Genomic DNA, 15,753 nt, shown 5'->3' with positions numbered 1-15,753 from the left:
GCGCCCGCCCTGCAATGCCCCCTGTCGTTGCATATTCCACCCGCCTTATATCCTCCCCATGTCTGACTCACTACCCTAAATGACACTGCAGTCGACGTGCTTATTACTATCGCTTTTCGAAGAACCAAGGCGCAGTATTCTAGTGTCGAACCGGTATTGCAAATTTGGTTTAAGCAAAAATTTATTGTGTGGTCGAGCGACACCCTCGACTCGCGCTTCCTACATGATCGCTTCTTGCGAGGAATAATTCCTAGCGCGCCGATGGCTTCAGAGTTGGTCTTCTCGAAGTTTTGCTTCCGCACTGCATTCCGCAATCTTTTCGTTATGAGCTTCGGTTTCCCGACTTTCTTGTGTTTAGTGCGTTTGGCTTCTCTTAACCCTTAGCCACCGCTCGCCGAAATTTCCACGCTGTCATATGTCGATCTGCAGAGCTCGATGAAGGCATCGCGGCCATTCCTGAGCTCATGGAACGGCCGAATCTGTAGTTGTTTCCAGATCTCTCCCACACAACAGCCTCCCAGTAGCTTGGATTACAGGAGTACGCCACTACTCCCAGCCGCTGATTCACGTTTGAAAGCAGAATGACATGAGCTACGCGCAGCTCCGTTTTTTTTTTTTTTTTTTTTTGGTGTCTGACCTACTTTGAAAGACTTTGTAGTCGATTTACTTACTACTATCGCTGTTGGAAACCAGGTGATACCACACAGTATTCTAGAGACGATCAGGCAATGAAAATTTAGAATAAGTAAAACAGTATCAAAAGAAGTTGTGTGGTGGAGCAGCACATGCAATTTACGCTTCCTAGATAATCGTTACTGGATAGAATAATTCTTTTGTCTGCGGCGTCTTCAGTATCCGTCTTCTGTAAATTTTACTTGCAGTATATTGTGCAATCTTTTCGTTATGAGTTGGTGCTTGGTTTCCCGATGTTCTTTTGTTTAGTGCATTCGCCTTCTCTTAACCCTGAGAAACCACATACCGAAACTGAGGCACTGCCGGCTGTTCATAAGCAGTGTTCGATGAAGTTATTTCGCTTTTTATTCGTTGCCTTTAATATTCTTCTCATCAGTGGTGAGTGCTGCCTGCAGAAAGCGTTTATCTTGCGAATTCACGTAAAAGTTTGTGTTCCCTGTGAGGTCCACTACCTGGGATTAACTTGACTGCTCCAGGCAGGTGGCTCGTTGGTCTAGGGGTATGATTCCTGTTTTGGGTGCAGGAGGTCCCGGGTTCAAATCCCGGACGAGCCCTGCCATTTTGACCGTGCTGAAGAGTAGGTGGAACTCAGCCCCGGTTGCAGCTCCTCAATGAAGAGTAGACGCCTGTTATAGCACGTGGATATAACAAGAATGCGGCACCAGTAAAGTACGTAGGTGGAATTCGGTAGAAACGCAGACGGTAATTTTGCATGCAACGGAAAACAAGGTTGTCTTTGCGGAATATGTGCACCGTGAGTGGAGATTAAGCTTAATTGTGCGACAGTCTACCCTCATCTTACTAACGACGGCAACAACAAAGGGGTGGTGGCATGTAAGATTGAGAGTGGCCAAGAGTTTCTCATTATTAGTTAGCATCACACTTTGACAGAGCTGTGACAAGGCGAGTAGGGTGAGCTCAGGAAAGCCAGTAGCAAGCGCACTTGAAGTAGCCCTGAAGAACCGGATTATAAATTTTGCCAGCCATAATGGAGCTAGGGGCGTTCTCAGTTACCAAATACCGGTGCAATAAGAGAGCAACAGTATTTGACAGTAAAATGACGCCCTATCCGTCTAGCATACGGCATTGCTTGTCTCTGCATACGCGGACGTGAGGTCATCTCGGAAATGAAATCCGAAATATAGATTAAAATTGTTGTGTTCCCGCCCGGGATCGAACCGGGGACCTTCTGCGTGTAAAGCAGACGTGATAACCGCTACACCACGGAAACGACGGTTCGTTTCGTGTACCACCCGGAGACTCGTAATAGCAACAGTTTTTCTTCTGTGTTAGCAAGGGCATCGGCTACGAGCTCCCTCCGATTCGTGAAGTTCCTATAGTAAAAGACGTCGATGAAAACAATCCAACCGCGACAGACAGGGAGAACGCTGGGTGAGCTGCAGCCCTACAGGGTGAGACCATCAAAGGTGGCGTCATTCACATGCAGTGCGTTTTCGGAACGGACAGGCTCGTTGGTCTAGCGGTATGATTCCCGCTTCGGGTGCAGGAGGTACAGGGTTCAAATCCCGGACGAGCTCTTGCGTTTTGTACAACGGTGTGGTAACAAATCGCATGGCGGCGGCTGTTTCGCGCATTTCCAGGCCTCCAAGTCAGCGCTAAAATCCGACAACCAGTTCTGAAACAGTTTCATGTTTCATTTGAGCCATGTGCACCCTGCTGGTGGAACGTTTGAAGTTGATTTAAATGGTCACAGCAGAGATCGTAGCAAGTGTCTTGCTGAGTGCGACGAAAACGGGTTTCCGCCCGCAATCGAACCGGGGACCTTCTGCGTGTTAGGCACGGCGCCTGGGCTCGGCGGCAGCTGCTGCTCTTTCTTTCCTTACGAGATACCGTCGATTCGCGCAGTCGTTATTGCAAAAGATGTCACCAAAGGCAATCGCTTCGTTAGCGGCACGGTGCCTGGGCTCGGCGGCAGCTCTACATGGAGGCACCAGCAGCCCAGCCAGGCCGCCGCCGGCACCGGCGCGCCGCAGCGCAAGAAGTCGGCGCCCGCCCTGCAATGCCCCCTGTCGTTGCATATTCCACCCGCCTTATATCCTCCCCATGTCTGACTCACTACCCTAAATGACACTGCAGTCGACGTGCTTATTACTATCGCTTTTCGAAGAACCAAGGCGCAGTATTCTAGTGTCGAACCGGTATTGCAAATTTGGTTTAAGCAAAAATTTATTGTGTGGTCGAGCGACACCCTCGACTCGCGCTTCCTACATGATCGCTTCTTGCGAGGAATAATTCCTAGCGCGCCGATGGCTTCAGAGTTGGTCTTCTCGAAGTTTTGCTTCCGCACTGCATTCCGCAATCTTTTCGTTATGAGCTTCGGTTTCCCGACTTTCTTGTGTTTAGTGCGTTTGGCTTCTCTTAACCCTTAGCCACCGCTCGCCGAAATTTCCACGCTGTCATATGTCGATCTGCAGAGCTCGATGAAGGCATCGCGGCCATTCCTGAGCTCATGGAACGGCCGAATCTGTAGTTGTTTCCAGATCTCTCCCACACAACAGCCTCCCAGTAGCTTGGATTACAGGAGTACGCCACTACTCCCAGCCGCTGATTCACGTTTGAAAGCAGAATGACATGAGCTACGCGCAGCTCCGTTTTTTTTTTTTTTTTTTTTTTTTGGTGTCTGACCTACTTTGAAAGACTTTGTAGTCGATTTACTTACTACTATCGCTGTTGGAAACCAGGTGATACCACACAGTATTCTAGAGACGATCAGGCAATGAAAATTTAGAATAAGTAAAACAGTATCAAAAGAAGTTGTGTGGTGGAGCAGCACATGCAATTTACGCTTCCTAGATAATCGTTACTGGATAGAATAATTCTTTTGTCTGCGGCGTCTTCAGTATCCGTCTTCTGTAAATTTTACTTGCAGTATATTGTGCAATCTTTTCGTTATGAGTTGGTGCTTGGTTTCCCGATGTTCTTTTGTTTAGTGCATTCGCCTTCTCTTAACCCTGAGAAACCACATACCGAAACTGAGGCACTGCCGGCTGTTCATAAGCAGTGTTCGATGAAGTTATTTCGCTTTTTATTCGTTGCCTTTAATATTCTTCTCATCAGTGGTGAGTGCTGCCTGCAGAAAGCGTTTATCTTGCGAATTCACGTAAAAGTTTGTGTTCCCTGTGAGGTCCACTACCTGGGATTAACTTGACTGCTCCAGGCAGGTGGCTCGTTGGTCTAGGGGTATGATTCCTGTTTTGGGTGCAGGAGGTCCCGGGTTCAAATCCCGGACGAGCCCTGCCATTTTGACCGTGCTGAAGAGTAGGTGGAACTCAGCCCCGGTTGCAGCTCCTCAATGAAGAGTAGACGCCTGTTATAGCACGTGGATATAACAAGAATGCGGCACCAGTAAAGTACGTAGGTGGAATTCGGTAGAAACGCAGACGGTAATTTTGCATGCAACGGAAAACAAGGTTGTCTTTGCGGAATATGTGCACCGTGAGTGGAGATTAAGCTTAATTGTGCGACAGTCTACCCTCATCTTACTAACGACGGCAACAACAAAGGGGTGGTGGCATGTAAGATTGAGAGTGGCCAAGAGTTTCTCATTATTAGTTAGCATCACACTTTGACAGAGCTGTGACAAGGCGAGTAGGGTGAGCTCAGGAAAGCCAGTAGCAAGCGCACTTGAAGTAGCCCTGAAGAACCGGATTATAAATTTTGCCAGCCATAATGGAGCTAGGGGCGTTCTCAGTTACCAAATACCGGTGCAATAAGAGAGCAACAGTATTTGACAGTAAAATGACGCCCTATCCGTCTAGCATACGGCATTGCTTGTCTCTGCATACGCGGACGTGAGGTCATCTCGGAAATGAAATCCGAAATATAGATTAAAATTGTTGTGTTCCCGCCCGGGATCGAACCGGGGACCTTCAGCGTGTAAAGCAGACGTGATATCCGCTACACCACGGAAACGACGGTTCGTTTCGTGTACCACCCGGAGACTCGTAATAGCAACAGTTTTTCTTCTGTGTTAGCAAGGGCATCGGCTACGAGCTCCCTCCGATTCGTGAAGTTCCTATAGTAAAAGACGTCGATGAAAACAATCCAACCGCGACAGACAGGGAGAACGCTGGGTGAGCTGCAGCCCTACAGGGTGAGACCATCAAAGGTGGCGTCATTCACATGCAGTGCGTTTTCGGAACGGACAGGCTCGTTGGTCTAGCGGTATGATTCCCGCTTCGGGTGCAGGAGGTACAGGGTTCAAATCCCGGACGAGCTCTTGCGTTTTGTACAACGGTGTGGTAACAAATCGCATGGCGGCGGCTGTTTCGCGCATTTCCAGGCCTCCAAGTCAGCGCTAAAATCCGACAACCAGTTCTGAAACAGTTTCATGTTTCATTTGAGCCATGTGCACCCTGCTGGTGGAACGTTTGAAGTTGATTTAAATGGTCACAGCAGAGATCGTAGCAAGTGTCTTGCTGAGTGCGACGAAAACGGGTTTCCGCCCGCAATCGAACCGGGGACCTTCTGCGTGTTAGGCACGGCGCCTGGGCTCGGCGGCAGCTGCTGCTCTTTCTTTCCTTACGAGATACCGTCGATTCGCGCAGTCGTTATTGCAAAAGATGTCACCAAAGGCAATCGCTTCGTTAGCGGCACGGTGCCTGGGCTCGGCGGCAGGCTCGGCGGCAGCTGCTGCTCTTTCTTTCCTTACGAGATACCGTCGATTCGCGCAGTCGTTATTGCAAAAGATGTCACCAAAGGCAATCGCTTCGTTAGCGGCACGGTGCCTGGGCTCGGCGGCAGCTCTACATGGAGGCACCAGCAGCCCAGCCAGGCCGCCGCCGGCACCGGCGCGCCGCAGCGCAAGAAGTCGGCGCCCGCCCTGCAATGCCCCCTGTCGTTGCATATTCCACCCGCCTTATATCCTCCCCATGTCTGACTCACTACCCTAAATGACACTGCAGTCGACGTGCTTATTACTATCGCTTTTCGAAGAACCAAGGCGCAGTATTCTAGTGTCGAACCGGTATTGCAAATTTGGTTTAAGCAAAAATTTATTGTGTGGTCGAGCGACACCCTCGACTCGCGCTTCCTACATGATCGCTTCTTGCGAGGAATAATTCCTAGCGCGCCGATGGCTTCAGAGTTGGTCTTCTCGAAGTTTTGCTTCCGCACTGCATTCCGCAATCTTTTCGTTATGAGCTTCGGTTTCCCGACTTTCTTGTGTTTAGTGCGTTTGGCTTCTCTTAACCCTTAGCCACCGCTCGCCGAAATTTCCACGCTGTCATATGTCGATCTGCAGAGCTCGATGAAGGCATCGCGGCCATTCCTGAGCTCATGGAACGGCCGAATCTGTAGTTGTTTCCAGATCTCTCCCACACAACAGCCTCCCAGTAGCTTGGATTACAGGAGTACGCCACTACTCCCAGCCGCTGATTCACGTTTGAAAGCAGAATGACATGAGCTACGCGCAGCTCCGTTTTTTTTTTTTTTTTTTTTTGGTGTCTGACCTACTTTGAAAGACTTTGTAGTCGATTTACTTACTACTATCGCTGTTGGAAACCAGGTGATACCACACAGTATTCTAGAGACGATCAGGCAATGAAAATTTAGAATAAGTAAAACAGTATCAAAAGAAGTTGTGTGGTGGAGCAGCACATGCAATTTACGCTTCCTAGATAATCGTTACTGGATAGAATAATTCTTTTGTCTGCGGCGTCTTCAGTATCCGTCTTCTGTAAATTTTACTTGCAGTATATTGTGCAATCTTTTCGTTATGAGTTGGTGCTTGGTTTCCCGATGTTCTTTTGTTTAGTGCATTCGCCTTCTCTTAACCCTGAGAAACCACATACCGAAACTGAGGCACTGCCGGCTGTTCATAAGCAGTGTTCGATGAAGTTATTTCGCTTTTTATTCGTTGCCTTTAATATTCTTCTCATCAGTGGTGAGTGCTGCCTGCAGAAAGCGTTTATCTTGCGAATTCACGTAAAAGTTTGTGTTCCCTGTGAGGTCCACTACCTGGGATTAACTTGACTGCTCCAGGCAGGTGGCTCGTTGGTCTAGGGGTATGATTCCTGTTTTGGGTGCAGGAGGTCCCGGGTTCAAATCCCGGACGAGCCCTGCCATTTTGACCGTGCTGAAGAGTAGGTGGAACTCAGCCCCGGTTGCAGCTCCTCAATGAAGAGTAGACGCCTGTTATAGCACGTGGATATAACAAGAATGCGGCACCAGTAAAGTACGTAGGTGGAATTCGGTAGAAACGCAGACGGTAATTTTGCATGCAACGGAAAACAAGGTTGTCTTTGCGGAATATGTGCACCGTGAGTGGAGATTAAGCTTAATTGTGCGACAGTCTACCCTCATCTTACTAACGACGGCAACAACAAAGGGGTGGTGGCATGTAAGATTGAGAGTGGCCAAGAGTTTCTCATTATTAGTTAGCATCACACTTTGACAGAGCTGTGACAAGGCGAGTAGGGTGAGCTCAGGAAAGCCAGTAGCAAGCGCACTTGAAGTAGCCCTGAAGAACCGGATTATAAATTTTGCCAGCCATAATGGAGCTAGGGGCGTTCTCAGTTACCAAATACCGGTGCAATAAGAGAGCAACAGTATTTGACAGTAAAATGACGCCCTATCCGTCTAGCATACGGCATTGCTTGTCTCTGCATACGCGGACGTGAGGTCATCTCGGAAATGAAATCCGAAATATAGATTAAAATTGTTGTGTTCCCGCCCGGGATCGAACCGGGGACCTTCTGCGTGTAAAGCAGACGTGATAACCGCTACACCACGGAAACGACGGTTCGTTTCGTGTACCACCCGGAGACTCGTAATAGCAACAGTTTTTCTTCTGTGTTAGCAAGGGCATCGGCTACGAGCTCCCTCCGATTCGTGAAGTTCCTATAGTAAAAGACGTCGATGAAAACAATCCAACCGCGACAGACAGGGAGAACGCTGGGTGAGCTGCAGCCCTACAGGGTGAGACCATCAAAGGTGGCGTCATTCACATGCAGTGCGTTTTCGGAACGGACAGGCTCGTTGGTCTAGCGGTATGATTCCCGCTTCGGGTGCAGGAGGTACAGGGTTCAAATCCCGGACGAGCTCTTGCGTTTTGTACAACGGTGTGGTAACAAATCGCATGGCGGCGGCTGTTTCGCGCATTTCCAGGCCTCCAAGTCAGCGCTAAAATCCGACAACCAGTTCTGAAACAGTTTCATGTTTCATTTGAGCCATGTGCACCCTGCTGGTGGAACGTTTGAAGTTGATTTAAATGGTCACAGCAGAGATCGTAGCAAGTGTCTTGCTGAGTGCGACGAAAACGGGTTTCCGCCCGCAATCGAACCGGGGACCTTCTGCGTGTTAGGCACGGCGCCTGGGCTCGGCGGCAGCTGCTGCTCTTTCTTTCCTTACGAGATACCGTCGATTCGCGCAGTCGTTATTGCAAAAGATGTCACCAAAGGCAATCGCTTCGTTAGCGGCACGGTGCCTGGGCTCGGCGGCAGCTCTACATGGAGGCACCAGCAGCCCAGCCAGGCCGCCGCCGGCACCGGCGCGCCGCAGCGCAAGAAGTCGGCGCCCGCCCTGCAATGCCCCCTGTCGTTGCATATTCCACCCGCCTTATATCCTCCCCATGTCTGACTCACTACCCTAAATGACACTGCAGTCGACGTGCTTATTACTATCGCTTTTCGAAGAACCAAGGCGCAGTATTCTAGTGTCGAACCGGTATTGCAAATTTGGTTTAAGCAAAAATTTATTGTGTGGTCGAGCGACACCCTCGACTCGCGCTTCCTACATGATCGCTTCTTGCGAGGAATAATTCCTAGCGCGCCGATGGCTTCAGAGTTGGTCTTCTCGAAGTTTTGCTTCCGCACTGCATTCCGCAATCTTTTCGTTATGAGCTTCGGTTTCCCGACTTTCTTGTGTTTAGTGCGTTTGGCTTCTCTTAACCCTTAGCCACCGCTCGCCGAAATTTCCACGCTGTCATATGTCGATCTGCAGAGCTCGATGAAGGCATCGCGGCCATTCCTGAGCTCATGGAACGGCCGAATCTGTAGTTGTTTCCAGATCTCTCCCACACAACAGCCTCCCAGTAGCTTGGATTACAGGAGTACGCCACTACTCCCAGCCGCTGATTCACGTTTGAAAGCAGAATGACATGAGCTACGCGCAGCTCCGTTTTTTTTTTTTTTTTTTTTTTTGGTGTCTGACCTACTTTGAAAGACTTTGTAGTCGATTTACTTACTACTATCGCTGTTGGAAACCAGGTGATACCACACAGTATTCTAGAGACGATCAGGCAATGAAAATTTAGAATAAGTAAAACAGTATCAAAAGAAGTTGTGTGGTGGAGCAGCACATGCAATTTACGCTTCCTAGATAATCGTTACTGGATAGAATAATTCTTTTGTCTGCGGCGTCTTCAGTATCCGTCTTCTGTAAATTTTACTTGCAGTATATTGTGCAATCTTTTCGTTATGAGTTGGTGCTTGGTTTCCCGATGTTCTTTTGTTTAGTGCATTCGCCTTCTCTTAACCCTGAGAAACCACATACCGAAACTGAGGCACTGCCGGCTGTTCATAAGCAGTGTTCGATGAAGTTATTTCGCTTTTTATTCGTTGCCTTTAATATTCTTCTCATCAGTGGTGAGTGCTGCCTGCAGAAAGCGTTTATCTTGCGAATTCACGTAAAAGTTTGTGTTCCCTGTGAGGTCCACTACCTGGGATTAACTTGACTGCTCCAGGCAGGTGGCTCGTTGGTCTAGGGGTATGATTCCTGTTTTGGGTGCAGGAGGTCCCGGGTTCAAATCCCGGACGAGCCCTGCCATTTTGACCGTGCTGAAGAGTAGGTGGAACTCAGCCCCGGTTGCAGCTCCTCAATGAAGAGTAGACGCCTGTTATAGCACGTGGATATAACAAGAATGCGGCACCAGTAAAGTACGTAGGTGGAATTCGGTAGAAACGCAGACGGTAATTTTGCATGCAACGGAAAACAAGGTTGTCTTTGCGGAATATGTGCACCGTGAGTGGAGATTAAGCTTAATTGTGCGACAGTCTACCCTCATCTTACTAACGACGGCAACAACAAAGGGGTGGTGGCATGTAAGATTGAGAGTGGCCAAGAGTTTCTCATTATTAGTTAGCATCACACTTTGACAGAGCTGTGACAAGGCGAGTAGGGTGAGCTCAGGAAAGCCAGTAGCAAGCGCACTTGAAGTAGCCCTGAAGAACCGGATTATAAATTTTGCCAGCCATAATGGAGCTAGGGGCGTTCTCAGTTACCAAATACCGGTGCAATAAGAGAGCAACAGTATTTGACAGTAAAATGACGCCCTATCCGTCTAGCATACGGCATTGCTTGTCTCTGCATACGCGGACGTGAGGTCATCTCGGAAATGAAATCCGAAATATAGATTAAAATTGTTGTGTTCCCGCCCGGGATCGAACCGGGGGACCTTCAGCGTGTAAAGCAGACGTGATATCCGCTACACCACGGAAACGACGGTTCGTTTCGTGTACCACCCGGAGACTCGTAATAGCAACAGTTTTTCTTCTGTGTTAGCAAGGGCATCGGCTACGAGCTCCCTCCGATTCGTGAAGTTCCTATAGTAAAAGACGTCGATGAAAACAATCCAACCGCGACAGACAGGGAGAACACTGGGTGAGCTGCAGCCCTACATGGTGAGACCATCAAAGATGGCGTCATTCACATGCAGTGCGTTTTCGGAACGGACAGGCTCGTTGGTCTAGGGGTATGATTCCCGCTTCGGGTGCAGGAGGTACAGGGGTTCAAATCCCGGACGAGCTCTTGCGTTTTGTACAACGGTGTGGTAACAAATCGCATGGCGGCGGCTGTTTCGCGCATTTCCAGGCCTCCAAGTCAGCGCTAAAATCCGACAACCAGTTCTGAAACAGTTTCATGTTTCATTTGAGCCATGTGCACCCTGCTGGTGGAACGTTTGAAGTTGATTTAAATGGTCACAGCAGAGATCGTAGCAAGTGTCTTGCTGAGTGCGACGAAAACGGGTTTCCGCCCGCAATCGAACCGGGGACCTTCTGCGTGTTAGGCACGGCGCCTGGGCTCGGCGGCAGCTGCTGCTCTTTCTTTCCTTACGAGATACCGTCGATTCGCGCAGTCGTTATTGCAAAAGATGTCACCAAAGGCAATCGCTTCGTTAGCGGCACGGTGCCTGGGCTCGGCGGCAGCTCTACATGGAGGCACCAGCAGCCCAGCCAGGCCGCCGCCGGCACCGGCGCGCCGCAGCGCAAGAAGTCGGCGCCCGCCCTGCAATGCCCCCTGTCGTTGCATATTCCACCCGCCTTATATCCTCCCCATGTCTGACTCACTACCCTAAATGACACTGCAGTCGACGTGCTTATTACTATCGCTTTTCGAAGAACCAAGGCGCAGTATTCTAGTGTCGAACCGGTATTGCAAATTTGGTTTAAGCAAAAATTTATTGTGTGGTCGAGCGACACCCTCGACTCGCGCTTCCTACATGATCGCTTCTTGCGAGGAATAATTCCTAGCGCGCCGATGGCTTCAGAGTTGGTCTTCTCGAAGTTTTGCTTCCGCACTGCATTCCGCAATCTTTTCGTTATGAGCTTCGGTTTCCCGACTTTCTTGTGTTTAGTGCGTTGGCTTCTCTTAACCCTTAGCCACCGCTCGCCGAAATTTCCACGCTGTCATATGTCGATCTGCAGAGCTCGATGAAGGCATCGCGGCCATTCCTGAGCTCATGGAACGGCCGAATCTGTAGTTGTTTCCAGATCTCTCCCACACAACAGCCTCCTAGTAGCTTGGATTACAGGAGTACGCCACTACTCCCAGCCGCTGATTCACGTTTGAAAGCAGAATGACATGAGCTACGCGCAGCTCCGTTTTTTTTTTTTTTTTTTTTTTTGGTGTCTGACCTACTTTGAAAGACTTTGTAGTCGATTTACTTACTACTATCGCTGTTGGAAACCAGGTGATACCACACAGTATTCTAGAGACGATCAGGCAATGAAAATTTAGAATAAGTAAAACAGTATCAAAAGAAGTTGTGTGGTGGAGCAGCACATGCAATTTACGCTTCCTAGATAATCGTTACTGGATAGAATAATTCTTTTGTCTGCGGCGTCTTCAGTATCCGTCTTCTGTAAATTTTACTTGCAGTATATTGTGCAATCTTTTCGTTATGAGTTGGTGCTTGGTTTCCCGATGTTCTTTTGTTTAGTGCATTCGCCTTCTCTTAACCCTGAGAAACCACATACCGAAACTGAGGCACTGCCGGCTGTTCATAAGCAGTGTTCGATGAAGTTATTTCGCTTTTTATTCGTTGCCTTTAATATTCTTCTCATCAGTGGTGAGTGCTGCCTGCAGAAAGCGTTTATCTTGCGAATTCACGTAAAAGTTTGTGTTCCCTGTGAGGTCCACTACCTGGGATTAACTTGACTGCTCCAGGCAGGTGGCTCGTTGGTCTAGGGGTATGATTCCTGTTTTGGGTGCAGGAGGTCCCGGGTTCAAATCCCGGACGAGCCCTGCCATTTTGACCGTGCTGAAGAGTAGGTGGAACTCAGGCCCCGGTTGCAGCTCCTCAATGAAGAGTAGACGCCTGTTATAGCACGTGGATATAACAAGAATGCGGCACCAGTAAAGTACGTAGGTGGAATTCGGTAGAAACGCAGACGGTAATTTTGCATGCAACGGAAAACAAGGTTGTCTTTGCGGAATATGTGCACCGTGAGTGGAGATTAAGCTTAATTGTGCGACAGTCTACCCTCATCTTACTAACGACGGCAACAACAAAGGGGTGGTGGCATGTAAGATTGAGAGTGGCCAAGAGTTTCTCATTATTAGTTAGCATCACACTTTGACAGAGCTGTGACAAGGCGAGTAGGGTGAGCTCAGGAAAGCCAGTAGCAAGCGCACTTGAAGTAGCCCTGAAGAACCGGATTATAAATTTTGCCAGCCATAATGGAGCTAGGGGCGTTCTCAGTTACCAAATACCGGTGCAATAAGAGAGCAACAGTATTTGACAGTAAAATGACGCCCTATCCGTCTAGCATACGGCATTGCTTGTCTCTGCATACGCGGACGTGAGGTCATCTCGGAAATGAAATCCGAAATATAGATTAAAATTGTTGTGTTCCCGCCCGGGATCGAACCGGGGACCTTCAGCGTGTAAAGCAGACGTGATATCCGCTACACCACGGAAACGACGGTTCGTTTCGTGTACCACCCGGAGACTCGTAATAGCAACAGTTTTTCTTCTGTGTTAGCAAGGGCATCGGCTACGAGCTCCCTCCGATTCGTGAAGTTCCTATAGTAAAAGACGTCGATGAAAACAATCCAACCGCGACAGACAGGGAGAACACTGGGTGAGCTGCAGCCCTACATGGTGAGACCATCAAAGATGGCGTCATTCACATGCAGTGCGTTTTCGGAACGGACAGGCTCGTTGGTCTAGGGGTATGATTCCCGCTTCGGGTGCAGGAGGTACAGGGTTCAAATCCCGGACGAGCTCTTGCGTTTTGTACAACGGTGTGGTAACAAATCGCATGGCGGCGGCTGTTTCGCGCATTTCCAGGCCTCCAAGTCAGCGCTAAAATCCGACAACCAGTTCTGAAACAGTTTCATGTTTCATTTGAGCCATGTGCACCCTGCTGGTGGAACGTTTGAAGTTGATTTAAATGGTCACAGCAGAGATCGTAGCAAGTGTCTTGCTGAGTGCGACGAAAACGGGTTTCCGCCCGCAATCGAACCGGGGACCTTCTGCGTGTTAGGCACGGCGCCTGGGCTCGGCGGCAGCTGCTGCTCTTTCTTTCCTTACGAGATACCGTCGATTCGCGCAGTCGTTATTGCAAAAGATGTCACCAAAGGCAATCGCTTCGTTAGCGGCACGGTGCCTGGGCTCGGCGGCAGCTCTACATGGAGGCACCAGCAGCCCAGCCAGGCCGCCGCCGGCACCGGCGCGCCGCAGCGCAAGAAGTCGGCGCCCGCCCTGCAATGCCCCCTGTCGTTGCATATTCCACCCGCCTTATATCCTCCCCATGTCTGACTCACTACCCTAAATGACACTGCAGTCGACGTGCTTATTACTATCGCTTTTCGAAGGACCAAGGCGCAGTATTCTAGTGTCGAACCGGTATTGCAAATTTGGTTTAAGCAAAAATTTATTGTGTGGTCGAGCGACACCCTCGACTCGCGCTTCCTACATGATCGCTTCTTGCGAGGAATAATTCCTAGCGCGCCGATGGCTTCAGAGTTGGTCTTCTCGAAGTTTTGCTTCCGCACTTGCATTCCGCAATCTTTTCGTTATGAGCTTCGGTTTCCCGACTTTCTTGTGTTTAGTGCGTTTGGCTTCTCTTAACCCTTAGCCACCGCTCGCCGAAATTTCCACGCTGTCATATGTCGATCTGCAGAGCTCGATGAAGGCATCGCGGCCATTCCTGAGCTCATGGAACGGCCGAATCTGTAGTTGTTTCCAGATCTCTCCCACACAACAGCCTCCCAGTAGCTTGGATTACAGGAGTACGCCACTACTCCCAGCCGCTGATTCACGTTTGAAAGCAGAATGACATGAGCTACGCGCAGCTCCGTTTTTTTTTTTTTTTTTTTTTTTTTGGTGTCTGACCTACTTTGAAAGACTTTGTAGTCGATTTACTTACTACTATCGCTGTTGGAAACCAGGTGATACACACAAGTATTCTAGAGACGATCAGGCAATGAAAATTTAGAATAAGTAAAACAGTATCAAAAGAAGTTGTGTGGTGGAGCAGCACATGCAATTTACGCTTCCTAGATAATCGTTACTGGATAGAATAATTCTTTTGTCTGCGGCGTCTTCAGTATCCGTCTTCTGTAAATTTTACTTGCAGTATATTGTGCAATCTTTTCGTTATGAGTTGGTGCTTGGTTTCCCGATGTTCTTTTGTTTAGTGCATTCGCCTTCTCTTAACCCTGAGAAACCACATACCGAAACTGAGGCACTGCCGGCTGTTCATAAGCAGTGTTCGATGAAGTTATTTCGCTTTTTATTCGTTGCCTTTAATATTCTTCTCATCAGTGGTGAGTGCTGCCTGCAGAAAGCGTTTATCTTGCGAATTCACGTAAAAGTTTGTGTTCCCTGTGAGGTCCACTACCTGGGATTAACTTGACTGCTCCAGGCAGGTGGCTCGTTGGTCTAGGGGTATGATTCCTGTTTTGGGTGCAGGAGGTCCCGGGTTCAAATCCCGGACGAGCCCTGCCATTTTGACCGTGCTGAAGAGTAGGTGGAACTCAGCCCCGGTTGCAGCTCCTCAATGAAGAGTAGACGCCTGTTATAGCACGTGGATATAACAAGAATGCGGCACCAGTAAAGTACGTAGGTGGAATTCGGTAGAAACGCAGACGGTAATTTTGCATGCAACGGAAAACAAGGTTGTCTTTGCGGAATATGTGCACCGTGAGTGGAGATTAAGCTTAATTGTGCGACAGTCTACCCTCATCTTACTAACGACGGCAACAACAAAGGGGTGGTGGCATGTAAGATTGAGAGTGGCCAAGAGTTTCTCATTATTAGTTAGCATCACACTTTGACAGAGCTGTGACAAGGCGAGTAGGGTGAGCTCAGGAAAGCCAGTAGCAAGCGCACTTGAAGTAGCCCTGAAGAACCGGATTATAAATTTTGCCAGCCATAATGGAGCTAGGGGCGTTCTCAGTTACCAAATACCGGTGCAATAAGAGAGCAACAGTATTTGACAGTAAAATGACGCCCTATCCGTCTAGCATACGGCATTGCTTGTCTCTGCATACGCGGACGTGAGGTCATCTCGGAAATGAAATCCGAAATATAGATTAAAATTGTTGTGTTCCCGCCCGGGATCGAACCGGGGACCTCAGCGTGTAAAGCAGACGTGATATCCCGCTACACCACGGAAACGACGGTTCGTTTCGTGTACCACCCGGAGACTCGTAATAGCAACAGTTTTTCTTCTGTGTTAGCAAGGGCATCGGCTACGAGCTCCCTCCGATTCGTGAAGTTCCTATAGTAAAAGACGTCGATGAAAACAATCCAACCGCGACAGACAGGGAGAACACTGGGTGAGCTGCAGCCCTACATGGTGAGACCATCAA

General features: G+C 49.1%; 12 non-coding genes across 12 annotated transcripts; 6 read left to right on the top strand and 6 right to left on the bottom strand.

Annotated features, from left to right (window-relative positions):
• The first annotated feature begins 1,175 nt into the window (after positions 1-1,175).
• Trnap-ugg (transfer RNA proline (anticodon UGG)) lies at positions 1,176-1,247 on the top strand. The gene has a single exon. It is a non-coding gene; the product is annotated as a tRNA-Pro (tRNA).
• A 604-nt stretch (positions 1,248-1,851) lies between these two features.
• Trnav-uac (transfer RNA valine (anticodon UAC)) lies at positions 1,852-1,924 on the bottom strand. Its single transcript has one exon. It is a non-coding gene; the product is annotated as a tRNA-Val (tRNA).
• A 1,953-nt stretch (positions 1,925-3,877) lies between these two features.
• Positions 3,878-3,949, top strand: Trnap-ugg (transfer RNA proline (anticodon UGG)). Its single transcript has one exon. It is a non-coding gene; the product is annotated as a tRNA-Pro (tRNA).
• Positions 3,950-4,553: 604 nt separating this feature from the next.
• Positions 4,554-4,626, bottom strand: Trnav-uac (transfer RNA valine (anticodon UAC)). Its single transcript has one exon. It is a non-coding gene; the product is annotated as a tRNA-Val (tRNA).
• A 2,076-nt stretch (positions 4,627-6,702) lies between these two features.
• Trnap-ugg (transfer RNA proline (anticodon UGG)) lies at positions 6,703-6,774 on the top strand. Its single transcript has one exon. It is a non-coding gene; the product is annotated as a tRNA-Pro (tRNA).
• A 604-nt stretch (positions 6,775-7,378) lies between these two features.
• On the bottom strand, positions 7,379-7,451 carry Trnav-uac (transfer RNA valine (anticodon UAC)). Its single transcript has one exon. It is a non-coding gene; the product is annotated as a tRNA-Val (tRNA).
• A 1,952-nt stretch (positions 7,452-9,403) lies between these two features.
• On the top strand, positions 9,404-9,475 carry Trnap-ugg (transfer RNA proline (anticodon UGG)). Its single transcript has one exon. It is a non-coding gene; the product is annotated as a tRNA-Pro (tRNA).
• Positions 9,476-10,079: 604 nt separating this feature from the next.
• Trnav-uac (transfer RNA valine (anticodon UAC)) lies at positions 10,080-10,153 on the bottom strand. Its single transcript has one exon. It is a non-coding gene; the product is annotated as a tRNA-Val (tRNA).
• Positions 10,154-12,105: 1,952 nt separating this feature from the next.
• Positions 12,106-12,177, top strand: Trnap-ugg (transfer RNA proline (anticodon UGG)). Its single transcript has one exon. It is a non-coding gene; the product is annotated as a tRNA-Pro (tRNA).
• Positions 12,178-12,782: 605 nt separating this feature from the next.
• Trnav-uac (transfer RNA valine (anticodon UAC)) lies at positions 12,783-12,855 on the bottom strand. The gene has a single exon. It is a non-coding gene; the product is annotated as a tRNA-Val (tRNA).
• A 1,955-nt stretch (positions 12,856-14,810) lies between these two features.
• On the top strand, positions 14,811-14,882 carry Trnap-ugg (transfer RNA proline (anticodon UGG)). The gene has a single exon. It is a non-coding gene; the product is annotated as a tRNA-Pro (tRNA).
• Positions 14,883-15,486: 604 nt separating this feature from the next.
• Positions 15,487-15,559, bottom strand: Trnav-uac (transfer RNA valine (anticodon UAC)). The gene has a single exon. It is a non-coding gene; the product is annotated as a tRNA-Val (tRNA).
• Positions 15,560-15,753: the final 194 nt, after the last annotated feature.

The sequence above is a fragment of the Schistocerca cancellata genome, unplaced genomic scaffold (assembly GCF_023864275.1).
Source record: "Schistocerca cancellata isolate TAMUIC-IGC-003103 unplaced genomic scaffold, iqSchCanc2.1 HiC_scaffold_466, whole genome shotgun sequence".
In the NCBI taxonomy this organism is placed as follows: domain Eukaryota; kingdom Metazoa; phylum Arthropoda; class Insecta; order Orthoptera; family Acrididae; genus Schistocerca; species Schistocerca cancellata.
Note: the sequence above shows the minus strand (reverse complement) of the source record. Positions and strands in the feature narration are given on the sequence as shown.